The sequence below is a fragment of the Ursus americanus genome, chromosome 1 (genome assembly GCF_024610735.1).
Source record: "Ursus americanus isolate L20-20 chromosome 1, mUrsAme1.1.p, whole genome shotgun sequence".
NCBI lineage: Eukaryota > Metazoa > Chordata > Mammalia > Carnivora > Ursidae > Ursus > Ursus americanus.
Window position 1 is genome coordinate 77,561,685 of NC_142127.1, and position 16,501 is coordinate 77,578,185.

A 16,501-nucleotide genomic window follows, 5' to 3' on the forward strand; every position below is an offset into this window, starting at 1 on the left:
TGTAACCCAAATAGGGGCTCCTAGGAGGCTCAGTCCATTAAGCATCTGCCCTCAGTTCAGGTCATGATCTCAGGGTCCCGGGATCCAGCCCCGTGTCAGGCTCCCTGCTTAGTGGGGAGTCTGCTTCTCCCTCTGCTTCTGTCCCTCCCCCGCTCATGCTCTCTCTCTTTTATTTTTTTTTTTATTTTTTATTTTTTTAAAGATTTTATTTATTTATTTGACAGAGAGACAGCCAGCGAGAGAGGGAACACAGCAGGGGGAGTGGGAGAGGAAGAAGCAGGCTCCCAGCGGAGGAGCCTGATATGGGGCTCGATCCCAGTTCGCCGGGATCACGCCCTGAGCCGAAGGCAGACGCTTTAACGACTGCGCTACCCAGGCGCCCCATGCTCTCTCTCTTTTAAACAAATAAATACAATCTTTAAAAATGAACTGTAACCCAAAACCATGCTGAGAAGGAGGTCCTGGGAAGTAAAGTCCCCAGACTTCCAAGGGAGTGGTGATGGTGGTGACGAGTCAACAGCAGACAATCCACCAGAAGTACCACGAGGCACCATCCTAGGCACTTTAGACGCTGTTTTACTTAATCCTAATGCGCATCATACGCAGTAGGTATAGGTACTCCCATTTTACAGGTAAGTACACAGAGAGTCAGAGAGATGTAGTAATTTGCATATAGTCATACAAAGAAACAAGATTTATAATCACATTGTCTAGCTTTCCATAACATCCTCCTTCCTTATTTAATTAGGAAAGACCGTACTCCTTTTATCTGAAGAATCCAAAATCACTATCAGCATAGGAATAATACTTCCTATGATAGAGAATAACGTATATGAGAATGATAAGTTGGGTTAGGTTGGATGAGTTTTGCAAATGAATGACAATAATTTACCAAGTTCTCTTTTTGCAGATTATTACCCACTGTGATCTCATACCCTGTAGTGCCTCGGAGTGCAAAATAAATCCTGCTCCCTTGAGTTGACTTAGTACTGTGTCCCAGTGAAATAATGCCTTATTTTTCAGCTGCTGGAAGGTGATTTGGTTCTCTCAATGGAGATGAGCAATGAATAAAAATTAGGCCAGCAGAAGTCAACCATCAGGAAATCTAAGGCTGGCAATGCGTGGGGGTGTGCTCTTAATCAGAACTAGGATTTGATTTCCACCTGCTTCCCCAAGGCCCACTCAGGGACAGAATCAAGCTCTGGGACTTGCTTCAGAATTTAACTAGTCATCCAGGACCAGAATTTTTTCAAGTAGTATGAATCTCCCCAAGCCGCTGCAACCCAGATATTCATTCTCAATCTGTATGTTTTCCTTATGAGGGAAATGTGGGGAAGAAAAAGGATGCCAATTTCTCCTTGGTACTCACAGAAATATCCAAGTGGAAATGTGCAAAGGCTAAACACAGAGTATGAACTGGCCGGGAAAGCATATTAACTCAAAGAAAAGATGAGAGATTGAGAGACTGAGGGTCAAGTGGACAGGAGTAGGGAGGTGAGGAGTGTATGAATCATGGTTAGAGGAGACTCTCAAGAGACTAAATGTAAATGAAGTGGAGGTGAGTGACAAGTGTCTGAGGTCAACTTCAGTTGAAGGCACCAACAATTAGGAAATTCAGGAATGGTATGGGTGGCCAAGGAAGGTTGACGATGAAGTAATTGGATCCTATATTAACCACACCCTTACCAAGACCTTCCTTTCTTTGGTCCCCCTAATTCTGTCCTGTCCACCTTGCTAATTCTCAGCTTGCTGTTCCAAGAGAACTGTATTACCACGTTTGTGGACTCCACTGGAAATGCAGTTCTTGAACCCTATTGAGTCCTGGGTCTTGCTGAGCAATCTTCAGGTAATCCTGGTTGATTCGCATTGTTATTCACAGGAGTTGCTCTTTCAACTCAAAACCACCCACCCTTCCTGCAGGCACCCTCATTCTGAATTGAAAACCTTATCTCCAACCTTACAGAAAAAAATAGAAGCAATCAGGTGGGAATTTCCTTAAAATCCCCACCCCCTTTTATATTCAGACTTATCTTTACTTTATCTGTCCTTACCTGGGTCCATTGTTTGCTAATCTAACTTCCACCCAACCCCTCTTAAGAATATGCTCCAAGAATTAACACCCCAAGCTTTGAATCAACAATATCAGCTCTTTTGCTGGCTCTTTCGCTGGGGCCTACAGACACAAGTAAGTCTATTTCACCTTAAAACAAGTATTTCTTTGCCCATCGTGACCAATTCAGCAGCAAGCACAACTTTTTCTTTAACAGCCATGTGCTATGAAGCCTGACTTGTTTCTCCATTCCTTACCAATCATTCACTCCTCAATTCATTAAAACATGCAACACATACTTGTGACAGCTAAGATCTGCTTTATGTACCGACTGCTCAACTGAAACTCTACCTAAAAAGACCACTGCTAACTTACTTGCCAAGTTCAGTCTTCATCTTTCTGGTTCCTTCTAGAACTTTGTTACCACGTCTCTCTTCATTGGAATCCTCTCCTGTGTTAGCCTGAAAGGCATGTCCCTCTTGGTGAACTTCTACTTCTCTATCCATTTGCTCATAGTTTCCTTGAAGATTCCTCTCCTTCCTTCTCTTTAAATGTCGATTCTCCCAGAATCCATCTTCAATCTTACTCTCTCCTTTTTATACACCTTCTCTCATCAGTTACATCAAATCCTGTGAATTCTACTATACTTATGATTCCAAAATCTATATTCAGCCTCAGTATTTCCCCTGAGCCAATTTCTCAGTTGCCTGCTAAACATTTCTCTCCGTTTGCCCTTGCAAGCATTTCAAACTCAAAACAGAACTCATTAATTCCCCCTATATCAGATCCTCTTTTGTGAAATTCCTCCCCAGAAAGGAGGAAAGGGAAGGGGGTTGGATAAATTGAACAAATTAAGAGAGTCTGCAACATGAGGAAGAGGAAGGGAGGAGCGAAAAGGTTTAGCACAACTTATAACGAACATTTATTGCCTGTTTCTGGTCAAGGGCTGTGTTGGGCAGTTTTGATAGATAACTTATTTGATTTTTATCTTTTGTTATTTCACAAGAAAATAAGGCAAATAGTGGCTTCCCAGCCATACCCATGTCCTAATCCTTGGAACCTGTGGATGGGTTAATTTCCATGGCAAAATGGACTTTGTAGGTCTGATTAAGTTAAGGATCTCAAGATAGGAAGATTATCATGGATCATCTGAGTGGGCGCAATGTAATCAGAGGGTCCTTACAAGAAGGAGGCAGGAAGGTCGGAAGCAGGAAGGGGAGGTGAAGATGGAGGCAAAGGTTGAAGTGATGAAGCCCTGAGCCAAGGAATGTGGGACCCCCTAGAAGCCACGAAAGGCCAGCAAGGCATTTTCCCCTAGTATCTCCAGAAGAAACATAGCCCAGCCAGTGCCTTGAATTTAGTCGTGAGGAATGATTTCAGACCTTTGACCCTCAGACTGTAACATAATAAATCTGTGTTGTTTGAAGACACTAAGTTTGTGGTGATTTGTGAGAGCACTATGGATACTATTACTAGACCCAGTTACACAAAAGGAAATTGAAGCATAAGGCATCGAAATAGCTTCTCTAAGGTCACACAACTAGTAAGTGGCAGAGCTGGGATTCGAACTCAGGTAGTTCTGGCTAACGACTCCATGGTCTTAACTCAATGCTAAACCCAAAGAGGTTGTCTAAACTAACAATCCAAACATGGCAGGAGTCCAAATACAGACAGAGAGCTAAGGAACAAGAGACTGGAGAACGAGGGAAATGAAAGCAAGGTGAGGCGATTCAAGAGCGACCTCGTGTAAGCAGCACCATTGCTCAGCAGGGACTCAAGTTCACTCAGTGCTTGCAGTGCTAGGAGGGCTAGCTTTGCTTCCGAGACAGGGCAGGGGCGGACTGTTGTTTTTCTCTCGATGTAGAATATCCCCACCAGCCAGCGTGCAAGCTGGAAACGTTGGATTTCTTTGTTCCGCCATCTTAAGGAGCATGTTCTTTGTGCTAGATGACATGCCAGGTCCCAGAGACAGGAAGTGAAGTCGTCTGTGCTCTTGCCTCCTCTCCATGCTCTCTCCCAAAGGCAACAGTCCTTCCTGGCCTGCTCTGCTGCATAACTTATGTGTCTACTATTGTACAGTTGGTTACCATTGAGCTACCTGATTGTAACAAGCAAAATTAAACGTGAGACTGATTCTCCAGGAGCTGAGGGCTTGGGGAGGTGGGCACTCCTCTATACTGTTGGCAGGGTATAATTCGACAATATACATAAAGGGCCCTGAAATGTTTATAAAATGTGATACACGGTAATTCCACTCCTAGCACTTTCTTCTATGAAAATAATCATATTGACATATGAGGGTAGTTGCTTCAATATTATGTATAATAGTAAAAAAATAGAAATGATCTAAATACTAACGTTAATAGAATGGGTACAAAAATCATGGGGAACCCAAAAGATGGAAATCTATGCAGCCGCTAAAAAAATAATGTTTTTAAATAATATTTAGTGACATAGGGGAAATGCTCATAATAACCTGTTAAGTATAAAAAAGTAGCATCCAAATGATACAGATATTATGTAAATAATGGTTGGCTGTGGGTAACAGAATTATGGTTACTCTTATTTTCTTCTATGTACTTTTTTGTATGTTAAAGTTGTTCTACATGAAGTATATTACTTTTTTAAAAGATTTTGTCTATTTATTTATTTATTTGTTTGGGAGAGAAAGAGTATGCATGGAGGGAGGAGTAGAAGGGGACAGAGAGGAAGGAGGGGTAAGAATCTCAAGCAGCGTCCCTGCTGAGCACGGAGCCAGAAGCAGGGCTCCATCTCAGGCTCCTGAGATCATGACCTGAGCAAAACCAAGAGTTAGATGTTCAATCAGCTGAGCCACCCAGGTGCCCCAAACGTACACTACTTTTATAATCGATATGGAGACAACCAGCAAGTGTTATTTCTAAAAGAATAGTAGAGGATCATGTTTGGGCTGTTTACTTTCCTAGGTCCTTTGCCAGCCCTACCCCGCACCCTGGAGAACCCCACCTCAGGGACTGCATCACTAAGGCTTCCTTGCCCCTGTTTTCAAGTTGGATTCAGCCAATGAGGACCTCTGACAAATAGAAGAGAGATCGGGCGATCTGTTCTCCCAGATATCTAGCACATTTGGCATCCCTAGAACCATGCACACTGGACTGTGCTCCTTGACCTATGGCCAAAGATCCTGCCAGGCAACTGCTTCTCACAGCTATGCCTCTTCTAGAACCTGGCACCTGCCTTGTCCTCGTGCGTCTTTAGGCCTCCAGCCGGTAGGCTTCTTACTTGCTAAATTTCGCAACAATGTCCCTGGTCGGCTCCCTTCACCCTGCCCACATCTGCAAGCGACCCTACATTAAACTCTTTCCAGTGAGCCCCAGGAGTGTACCATGTGTCTCCTGCCAGGCCCCTGGCTGGTCCCGCGTTTAAGGTGAGGATTCAAGAGCTGCAGGAACGCAGAGAGGGTGGCATAAGCAGGTGGCCAGTGTTCACAGAGCAGAGCTAGCTACAGAACGGCGGGATCATTGTCTGGGAAAACCAATGAGAGCAGAGTTTGAGTAAAGAGCTCTTTGGTTGGAGATTTTTTCCAGAAAAGTGATGGTGTTATTCAAGTCAGAGTTAGGCGGAGTAGACAGAGCATACAGAAGCAGTTGAGCTTACAGCTTCCCCAATACCAACTTCATTGGTAGTTTTGTGACTCCTGGCGGGAAATGTGAAGAGAGTGCGCCGAGAGTTCTTGTCCAGAGGAGTTCATTTACCGGACTTACGCATGGGGAGGTGCGTTCACGGATGCAGCATGAGTACTATTTCAAAAGTTGTTCTATGGATTTGTTTGGACTCAAAGCACCACACCGCAAAGAGTATCTTGTCATCGCTCTGGTGCTAGGTGATTCTGCTTTAGAAGTAACCTTAGCCTCTGTTCCTTGCTCCTGCCCAAATTGGGTGCCTCCTGCCTTATTGATCAGATATCCAACCCCTGTTCTTAGCCAGTATCACTTTTACTTTCTAAACCAGACTTTGACATTCTGCCGTCATGTCATGTTTGGCTTCCCTGCTCCCATCTCGGCGGTGGCAGCCCGTGGGTACAGACTCCTCCAGCCTCTCACAGCTTCCGCTAGATGACAGACATGCCCGTAAGTGAACTTCCTCAAACGCTGGACTTTAGCCTTGGAGCCTGAGCCCTTGGGCAAAGTGATTTGAGCAATAAAATCTTGCAAGCGTACAGTGTACTTTTCCCAAGGACTTTCAGCTCTACCTGAAAGTAGGTAGTCTGGATTTTTCTGAGTCTGGATTTTTCCTACCAAGATGAAAGACTGGGGGAAAAGGTAGGTAAAGAGGCTAGGAGGCTGCCCCACAGCCAGATTCCATTCCCTATTGCCTCCAGACTGGAAGTTAGGGACCAGTGTGTTCTTTGGCCATGGAGTTGTAGGAATCAGACTTAGGTAAGCAACTCCCACCTCCCTCTGCCCCATTCTTTCCCACCACACAATAGAAAGGTAATTTGTCCAGAGGTTCTTTCCAGGAATTCTATCATTGGGTAGTCACAGGCCTGCTTCTTAGTCCGTGTCCCTAGCTAATAGAGAGCCTTTCAGAGCCCTCAAATAATGAAGTATTGGGGAACTGACTCAAACCAACTGAATTCACAAAAATTATAGTTTAAATTGAAAAAAAAAAAAACAAAACACTGCTCTAAATTCTTTTATCTCATGTCAATTCTCTCTCTCTCTCTCTTTTCTTTTTAAGTAGGCTCCATGCCCAGCGTGGGGCTCAAACTGACGACTCTGAGATCAAGACCTGAGCTGAGATCAAGAGTTGGACACTTACTGTCTGACAGGCGCCCCTCATGTCAATTCTCCTAACAATCCTATTAAGGCACATACGTTCTACTATTTATGCCCTTTACAACAAAGAAACTAAGACACAGAAAGGTTGAGTATCTTGCCCAAGATCCCATAGAAGGTAAGTGGCAGAGCCCAGCTTAAGACCCAGGCATGTGGCTCAGTAGCCTGTGTGCCTAACTGACACACCAGGCTTCAAGGTGCCACTTAGACTAGACATTCGTTAAGCGGTGTTTGGATCTCACATTTTCTCCCTGAGGCAAACAGATGGAAATGTAACCTACGGTTGAGATTGCTTGGTGAATATTAAGTACAAACAAACAGGAATTAGGTTTTCCTAATGAAGGGTTCTTCAGCTAAGAGTGCTTGAAACAGATTCTTCCCCCACCAAAGAAAGCACCAACCACAGAGAGGACTGGAATCTCCTGGTGAGGGCGCTTCTTTCTCCGAGTTAGGAACTGAGGGACCAAGTTCTCTGGGTCCCTCCTCTTTTCCTCAGGGGCCTTTGAGAGAGTTTTCTGGTAACACATTTTTCTCTTAGATATGTTAATGTTATTGTCTTTGCCACAGTTTTCAACGCGCTAATTGCCAGACTTTGCAGCCTTCCTCTAATCTCTTGATTGGAATTTAATCTGGAAACTCATTAGCCAACCCTTCACAGGTTACAGTTCTGGTTTAGTTTTTACTGACTCTAGCCTCACCCTTTTGAGCTGATTTGCTTAGTTGAACTCTGAGTTCTGAGGTGCGTTACCGCATTGCTGTATTCATTCCCCCAGCTCCCTTCCCACCACATGGCCGCATAGGTTCACATCATTGTCAAATGGCCCTTTCCATAACACTGCAGAGGGGTGGTCATTTGTCCCATTTTGCCAACTCTGAAATATTGCTTTTTCCACTGTTGGTTTACATAAAGTGATTCCTTATTAAAGTCGCATCACTTAACCCAATTTAAGCGGGCTTTCCAGAACCCTGACTGAAAATTCCCAAATCCGGTGGTTTTAGGTGAGGTCATTTGTAATAGAGTGAGAAGCAATTTTGAAAACTTAACCAACCAACCAGATGCACATTGATTGGGTAGGAAAAGGTACCTTGAGACTTCCTCAAGATTGAATTTTTAATTTACCTCAGAAAGAAAGAGGGAGTAAGAGGGAGATGAGAGAAAGAGAGAGGATTAGGGGTAAAATCTTAGAAGATGAGAATGAATTTATTGTTCACCTTAACTGTAAATTAAGGAGTAGCTCAAAAATTTGGTTTAGTGAGCAGATTTTTAAAAAAATTTTGACGGTTCTTACAATCAGTGTCTACAAGGCAAAACTCTGGAAGCTCTCATTGCCTATGACAGAATGGTTGTAGCAAATACAAAGTTTGAGAGTTGGCTAAAGAAAGTTGATTCTGTGGGTCACTACTCTTAGTTCTTAAATTTGATGAAAATTATAGATTGAGAAATAAAATAAAACAACTCTCTCATCAGTCGTCTTTCATCACTTAAAATATCGTTCAGTATTTCTCTAAGGCACATATGAAACTGACGAATAGATCAAAATCACTTATCAGCCACTACATGTCAGAAGTGACAGAATCTCAGAGGAGAAAGACTTTATTGAATGAAATAAATGTATGAAATAAATAAATAAATAAAAAGTAGAATGAAAATTTTCACTAATTCCCCTCTTGGCCACATTCTGCTGATCTCGGTATCTTCTCAATAAAATGTAACCTCTGGGAGAGCAGACGTATTATAGTTCCTGTTTACCACAGTGTCTTTATCTATTTGGGCTGTTATAACAGGATACCATTGACTGAGTGGCTTATAAACGACAGAAATTTATTCCTCACAGTTCCAGAGGCTGAACTGGAAGATCAAGGTACCAGCAGATTCCATGTAAGAGTATGCCTCTTAGTTCATAGATGGCCATCTTTTCTCTGTGTTTTCTCCTGGTGGAAGGAGTGACTGAGCCCTTTAGGGTTTCTTTTTTAAGGGCACTAATTCCATGCATGAAGGCTCCATCCTCATGGTCTAATCACCCCCAAAATCTCCACTTCCAAATACTATCACATTGGGGATTAGGATTTCAATATATGAATTTGGAGGGGACACAAACATTCAGCCTGTAGCACACTGTGTATCCGAAAACAGAACCTGATCTATGGTAGTCACTTGATAAATATTTGCTGAATGACTGAGTGGGTGTTTCCGCAGTGATTACTCTGGTCTAGCTCATAAAGTTGTAAAGAATCTATTATTGTTTTTATACTCGTATTCAGATTATTGACTTCACAAAATGTTATAAACCTAAGGCGGAGAAGAGAAATTGCCTGGATGAAGTTGAAAGACTAATTGAAATAGCATCTTATCCTTTAGCCAAAGAGGTGGGGAGAAACTTTTTTCCTGAAAGTAATCCAAAACATATTTTTTATTAAAACAATATGGATGCACTATGAGGTCTAATGCAAAATTCAAATTATATTTTTAGATAGAATATGAGACCTCAGAGGTGTGTTTTTCTTGCAATGACTGCCTTCCCCAGATGCTAGAAGTTCAGACTGACTCTTCTATGCCTCTAAGAGCCCTGCCCAAAGGCGTTCAGATAATGGAAGTTTAGGCCATTGTATCTGGGCCAGTTGTGAGTGCCACTATTGAATTATCATAAACTAAGTTATCTTTGACTGTGTTCTCTGCTAGTCTGTCATTCTTTTTTTTTTTTTAAACAACTGGAAGCACTTACAACATATTCTTTAATGTATTTATCCATTTATTTTTAAGTTTGTTAATTAGTCATCCTAAGCCCTTATTTATGTGCAAAGCATCGTGCCTGTGAATTCTTAACAGAGTTTTTTATTATGTTGTGTCTTAGGTCGGACTATGTGGAAAACAGACTCTGAGTTGGAGACTCATATGTAGACATTTCGTGGGGAGTGTGCTCAAAATAACTCTCGTGTGGAAGTAAATGAAGCAGGATTGCACCGAGAAAGGAGCTACATGGGGATGCATTTTCAACAAAGGTCTACTGTAACGGAGATAACCACTCAGAGCTGACCAGTCTCAAGGCAAGGGACCTGGACCTTTACACTCCGCACTCTAGTAGACCACTCCACGTATGTCCGCACAGGGGCTGCCCTGTGAATAAGGTATGATTTGGGGCAGGGTCTGTGGGATCTATTCCATTGAGGGAGATTGGATGGTATTTAAGCTGAGAACCTCAGCTACCAACAATTCTGGCACGAGGAAAGTGAGTGTTCAGTCCTCGAGGGGGACCTATGTGATATATCACGGCATACACTGTTGCTACAGGAGGGTGCAAATGCTCTTCCAAGGAGTTCCTCCTAACGTGTTGTTTCTCAAGAATGGAGTTGCATTGCTTCTCTATGCATCTGCCAAAGTGCAATGTTCAAATGCAGTTTTTTAGGATTCAGAGGGAAACATCCATCCTTCTATTCTGGAATGCAGAAAACTCATATGCCTTGACTCTCAGGCTGGATCTTCCCACTCCTGACATCCTTAGCAACTCCTAAAAATCAGTGTTCAACTTCCTTTCCTCAAGAAATGTTATTCAAGTATCCATGAACTGCCGGGTTACTCCAGTTACAATCCAGTTCTTGCTCCAGACCCTGGGTTCATACTGATAATAATATATTTTAAAACTCTTGGGTCCATGACTTATTGTTCATTAACTTACTGTTCATGGACTTATTTCTTTTGTGTTTATTAGTACTCGTGTTCTTTGCTAGAGATAGTTGGTTTTGGTTTAGAGATTGGCCTCACTCAAAATGATGTAATGAAACATAATTCGGTAAAGACGCCTGCAGGTTGGTACTGGGAGGTTCATGGAAAACTGAGGCAGCTCCAAAAGAGCTCTCCTCATTTTCTTGGACCACCGGAATCTCCAGAATTGAATTGGCCTTTCCGTTCCCTAATTAACAAGTAGCCAAACCTCTGACTACAAGGAGTCAGTTTGATCAGCTTAGCTAATCACCAATTACTTTGTCAAGTATAGCTCTTAACATCAGGTTATGTCTTGGATCATCAGTTGGCCTATGGATGGCTGTCATTGCATCAGGGGCCACTCTTGGTGTAATCAACAGCTATTCTAGTCCTTCAAAGTGCTTGGCGCTGCTGTTTTGAATAGGGGTCTACAATAAGGAATTTGCAGCTAGGAAAACCTCACTGCGTTTGGTAGAGGTCATGATCAACATAAGCTACCCCTCATTTATACTACCATTTGGGGGTATCAAGTACCAAAAGCTTACTTTGCACTTGGCAAATTGATAGCTCTTTTTATTTGCTGTGAAGTTACCCCTCTTAGGTCTTGTGAGATATGTTAAAGTCCGCATATAACCTATTTATATTCTTTATTATATTTGAATTCTGGTTATATAAAAATGAGTTTGAAGATAATTGCAAAGAGTTATAACAAGTATGTACTAACAAGAGTACACACTCTTAAAGGACAAATACTAATTAAATCAAATTTTCCTGATACTGTTGAAATAAAAATCACACTTACTACTCATGTCCACAGGTGGTAAAGTATTAATGGCTTTTACAAATAATTTCTACAAAGGAATCACAACTTTAAACTTGGATAGTCTTTGAAGATTCTGTCATGAATCCATGGATTAGTGTCTAAAATTATGGTATATAAAATAAATTAAATATTATCAGATAGCATTGTAGCTAGACATATTCAACATTCAATATTAATAGGATTTTTGGATTCGCTGCTTACAGGCCTGTGTAATCATAGCCAAACAAAACTATTAATTTGAGTTTGATGACTGAGTAAGGGTAGGAATTTTTTTATTTCTTAAATGATGGAAATTAATAGTTATTTGGCAATCAGAGAAAACCTGCTATTTCACTGTTAAAATGTAGAAGCACTTTCTCTTGAGAAAAGCATGAATTTCGTCTATGCTGGGAGAAAAAATTATTTTCGCAAATATACCAAAGTGAATTGGAAATACTATTAGTGCGTCTCCTAAATCTAAAGTTAGGAGAATTAAAATCTCTATTTATAAATTATTATCGAAGCCCACCAGGAAAGACCTTCTGAGCCAGTCATTATGTTTAATCCCAAACACCTCCCTGCCCTTCTCCTTGCTCACTGGCTTCTAGCTAGTTTGGCTAATGGTGGCCCTGGTGGAAGCATGGAGGGCAGGAGAGCAGAGTCCAGGGGTATGGTTATCCCTCATTCTCAGACTCCCTTCCTTCTCTTTCCTCCCTCCCCACCCTTCTCCCCTCTTCCCTTTTTCCTCCATCTCCCTCCCTTTGCCCCACCTTCCTCCTCCTCCTCCTCTGTCTGTGTTTTCAAGATTATAGCTCGTTATAGTTTCAGGTCTCTTCTGGACAGTTCCTCTCTCTGGGCTCCCAGTTTCTGCAGGTCAATTTCCACTACGGTTCTAGCTTCTGCCAAGCTGCCCAGTTTCTGCATTCTGCTAATATTACCTCCTCCCAGAATCCAGCTAATGCTAGAGAAAGAAGCAGCTTCATGCTATGGCTAATCTCTGAGCTGCCTTACTATTACTTGTTCGGCTTTTCAGCTCTTCCCTTGACAGTGTAATTAATTTCTTATATTTGATTCCCTTTGTTTGAGATAGGTGTGTTTTCAGTTTGTCTGACTGGACCCTGAGTCATATGGCACTCCCTCACTTCCCATGCATGGAGTAGTATAGTCATAGGACTGGACATTGAACAGCCCATAGTCTATGACTTTGGATAATACATGTACAGGTGGGGATATCCTGCAACTATATATATATTGGATAAATTTACATTTAACATATTTAAATTTTTGTATGATTTAGGCCAGCAAATTTCTGTTGGATCCTCTGCCACCTTCAGTCACTTTCTTTCTTTCTTTTTCTTTTTTCTTTTTTTTAAGATTTATTTATTCACTTCAGAGAGAAAGAGCTTGACTCACATCCATGGGTAGGGGAAAGGACAAAGGAAGAAGGAGAGAAGCAGACTCCCCATTGAACATGGAGCCCAACCCAGGGCTTGTAGCCAGGCTTGATTCCTTGACCTGAGAGCATGGCCATGAGTGGAGCTGAAATCAAGAGTGGGGCACCCAACCAACTGAGCTACCCAGGTTCCTCTTCAGTCATTTTCTACTCTAATTCTTGTGCGTGAAGACGTCAGAATAAGGGCTATAGAATGCTCTTTTATGCATATTACTCTTTTGCTCAAGTACCTACGGGATATTTCTTTGGTGAAACAGATCCAAACTTCTCTGTCAAGTTCTCACAGCTCTCCCTCAATCATATCCCTCATTTCCTTCTTCCCATATCTTTATAACCTTATATCTCATGTTATGCTCCAATGAAGCCTATCTGTTCCAGTCAAACTACCTTGCTTCCCATTCTTAACATTAAATTTCCTGTTCTCTACCATTATGACTTCACTAGGGCACCCTTTCTTATCACACCTTTGAAACTGATAATACCTTATATGGAATAAACACAATAACTTGTAATTAATAATGCATCCCCATACACATGTGTAACTGCTGGATCTCTCTCTTCTTAAATACTGACATTCTCCAGGATTCTAGTTGCCCTGTTGCCTTTTCATTCCAAATTCCTTCTCCGATGGATCTCCTCCATTCTGATGAGCTGAACTTCAAATCTGTGTCCCCCCAAATCTACATACCTAGTCTTCAGTCTCCTGAGCTTCAAGCCTGTATTTCTGGCTAACTAAGCACTTCTACCTGGGTCCCTTCTAGGCACATTAAAATTCAAACTGTCCTAAACTGAACTTACTTCTCTTTCCTTACCATCCTCTGCATGCCCCCACCTTTCCAAGATTTTCTCTCTTTAATTAATAAATCCACCTCCTAACTAGAAACCAGTCTTTCCTGATTCCTCCTAAAATTTTGCTCCCTTTAATCTGGGACAGATCCTGAAAGATCTTTCCTCCTCATCATCTAAATTGCCTTAGTCTTTTTGAAGGCCATTGTTGTAGACAATCTCTTCAACCTCATCCCCTGCTCCTTCTTCTCTGGGTTCCTTACAAAGTTACTTTTTTCTCTTGTCCATCCAATCTAAACAGGTTGTCTCTTATCCATGTGTTCTCTGTCACACAGCCTGCTGTTTATACCCTTCATCGCACCTTTTCACAATCTGTAAATATTTTGTTTATTTGGTCAGGCATTTGTCATCTGTCTTCCTCGCCAGAGGAAACTTTGTGATCACTTTGTGCTCAGCAGATTATAGGTGCTGAGTAAATACTGATGCATAAAGAAATGAATGATGGAATGAGTGAACTGAGCAAGGCTTTTGTCTGTCTTGCAGGTCCTCTGTATTCTGCCAAGCAGAAACCTGATTATGTCACTCCTCTGCTTAAAAATCTTTTGAGGGTTTTCTATTTTCTGAAATAGTCATTTTAACACTCAGCAAATCTTTTTTAAAAAAGATTTTTTTATTTCAGAGAGAGAGAGAGAGTGCACAAGTGGGGGAGGCAGAGAGAGGGGGAAGGAGCAGGGGCAGCAGACTCCCTGCTGAGTGGGGAGCTCAAGGCAGAGGCCACAGCTCCATCCTAGGACCCTGAGACCATGACCTGAGCTGAAACCAAGAGTCTGACATTTAACCAACTGAGCCACCCAGGTGCCCCAACACTCAGCAAATCTTTTTGCCACTTACAATCATAACAAAAACAAGGGTTCAGAATCTGAAGTTTAAATCACAACAGTAGGAATAGATAGAAGAATGAGCTCTTTACCATTACCTCCCAACCGAGTGAAAGTTCAAAGCCTTGAGCCAATGTTGGTCAAATATCTGTTGTTTTTAAATGCTATTACCAGGCCGGGGTGTCTGGGTGGCTCAGCAGTTGGTCATCCAACTCTTGGTTTTGGCTCAGGCTGTGATCTCAGAGTCATGGGATTGAGCCCTTGTGTGGGGCTCTGTGATGAGCATGGAGCCTGCTTGAGATTCTCTCTCCCTCTCTCTCTGTTCACCCTATCTACTCCCCCCCCCCGACCCCGCTGTTTGGCTCTCTCTCTCTAAAAGATAGATTGATCAATCGATCAATCAATCAATCTATTATGAGGCAGACAGGAAAGTGAAGAAAGCACCGGAGTACACCCTGAAGGATCTGGGTACTGATTTTGGCTGGTCACCTGATCTTTCCAGTCCTTAGTGTCCTCATTTATGAAATGAAGAGGTTATACAATAGTCTCTAAGGCCACTTTCCGTTCTAGAATTCTATGATTCTCATCTACTAGGCTATTATGACCAGGATTATTTTTTGAGCAACACATTTCCTAATACGTAGATTATGAAACATGGCACAAATCTTATTATGTTTTTTTAATGATTTTTTATTATGTTAGTCACCATACAGTACATCCCTGGTTTCCGATGTAAAGTTCGATGATTCATTAGTTGCGTATAACACCCAGTGCACCATGCAATACGTGCCCTCCTTACTACCCATCACCGGTCTATCCCATTCCCCCACCCCCCTCCCCTCTGAGGCCCTCAGTTTTTTTCTCATAGTCCATAGTCTCTCGTGTTTCATTCCCCCTTCTGATTACCCCCCTTTCTTTATCCCTTTCTTCCCCTACCGATCATCCTAGTTCTTATGTTCCATAGATGAGAGAAATCATATGATATTTGTCTTTCTCTGCTTGACTTATTTCACTTAGCATTATCTCCTCCAGTGCCGTCCATGTTGCAGCAAATGTTGAGAATTCGTTCTTTTTGATAGCTGAGTAATATTCCATTGTATATATGGACCACAACTTCTTAATCCAGTCATCTGTTGAAGGGCATCTCGGCTCCTTCCACGATTTAGCTATTGTGGACATTGCTGCTATGAACATTGGGTTGCATATGGCCCTTCTCCTCACTACATCTGTATCTTTGGGGTAAACACCCAGTAGTGCAATGGCTGGATCATAGGGTAGCTCAATTTTTAACTTTTTAAGGGACCTCCACACTGTTTTCCAAAGTGGCTGTACCAACTTGCATTCCCACCAACAATGTCACATCCTCTGCAACAATTGTTGTTTCTTGCCTTGTCTATTTTTGCCATTCTAACTGGCAGTAAGGTGGTATCTCAGTGTGGTTTTGATTTGAATTTCCCTGATGGCTAATGACAAATCTTATTATTTTGCTGAGGGTGGCATCTAGATTACAGAGCAAGTTACACTTGGGCTTCAAACACTTTGATGAGAACGATGATGTAGCTTCTGAGTGTCATTTGATATGTTTCTTTCCAGAAGCAGTTTCAGGCACAGGAAAATAAGTGGCATTAAGAAATGCTAGTAAATAGAGTAAAAGGTGGCAGATGACAATACATTTTGCCTACTACATGCTGGGTGCTTTCTGTATGCGATCAACCCATTCGGTCAGGAGACCCCGTGAAGCATGCCTCACCACGCGTGCGCCGTAGTGGTGAGTGCTTTGGAACCTCAGTCCATCTAGCTCCAGTCTACTTGTTCTGCCTCTAATCCTCTGATACATTGAAGCATCTGGTGTCAACTCTCAGTTCTTTCTCCACCTCCTGTCAATTATGCGAACACCAACTCACTTCTCCAACTAACAGGTAAGAATGAGTGCAGAAGGAGGCCTTAGGAAAAGTGAGGGAAATGAGAAGAGAACGCTTGATTGGAAGCTCATGCCAAGAGCTATCCGTGCATAA

At 42.2% G+C, this 16,501-nt stretch overlaps 1 long non-coding RNA gene across 1 annotated transcript in view; it reads left to right on the plus strand.

Moving 5' to 3' along the window:
* The window catches only part of LOC148110800 (uncharacterized), a 183,632-nt gene extending 168,371 nt beyond the window's left edge, over positions 1-15,261 (plus strand). The window contains exons 6-7 of the long non-coding RNA XR_015724778.1: positions 9,720-9,993; positions 12,744-15,261. This is a non-coding gene — a long non-coding RNA (uncharacterized LOC148110800). The remainder of the gene's footprint in view (positions 1-9,719; positions 9,994-12,743) is intronic.
* Positions 15,262-16,501: the final 1,240 nt, after the last annotated feature.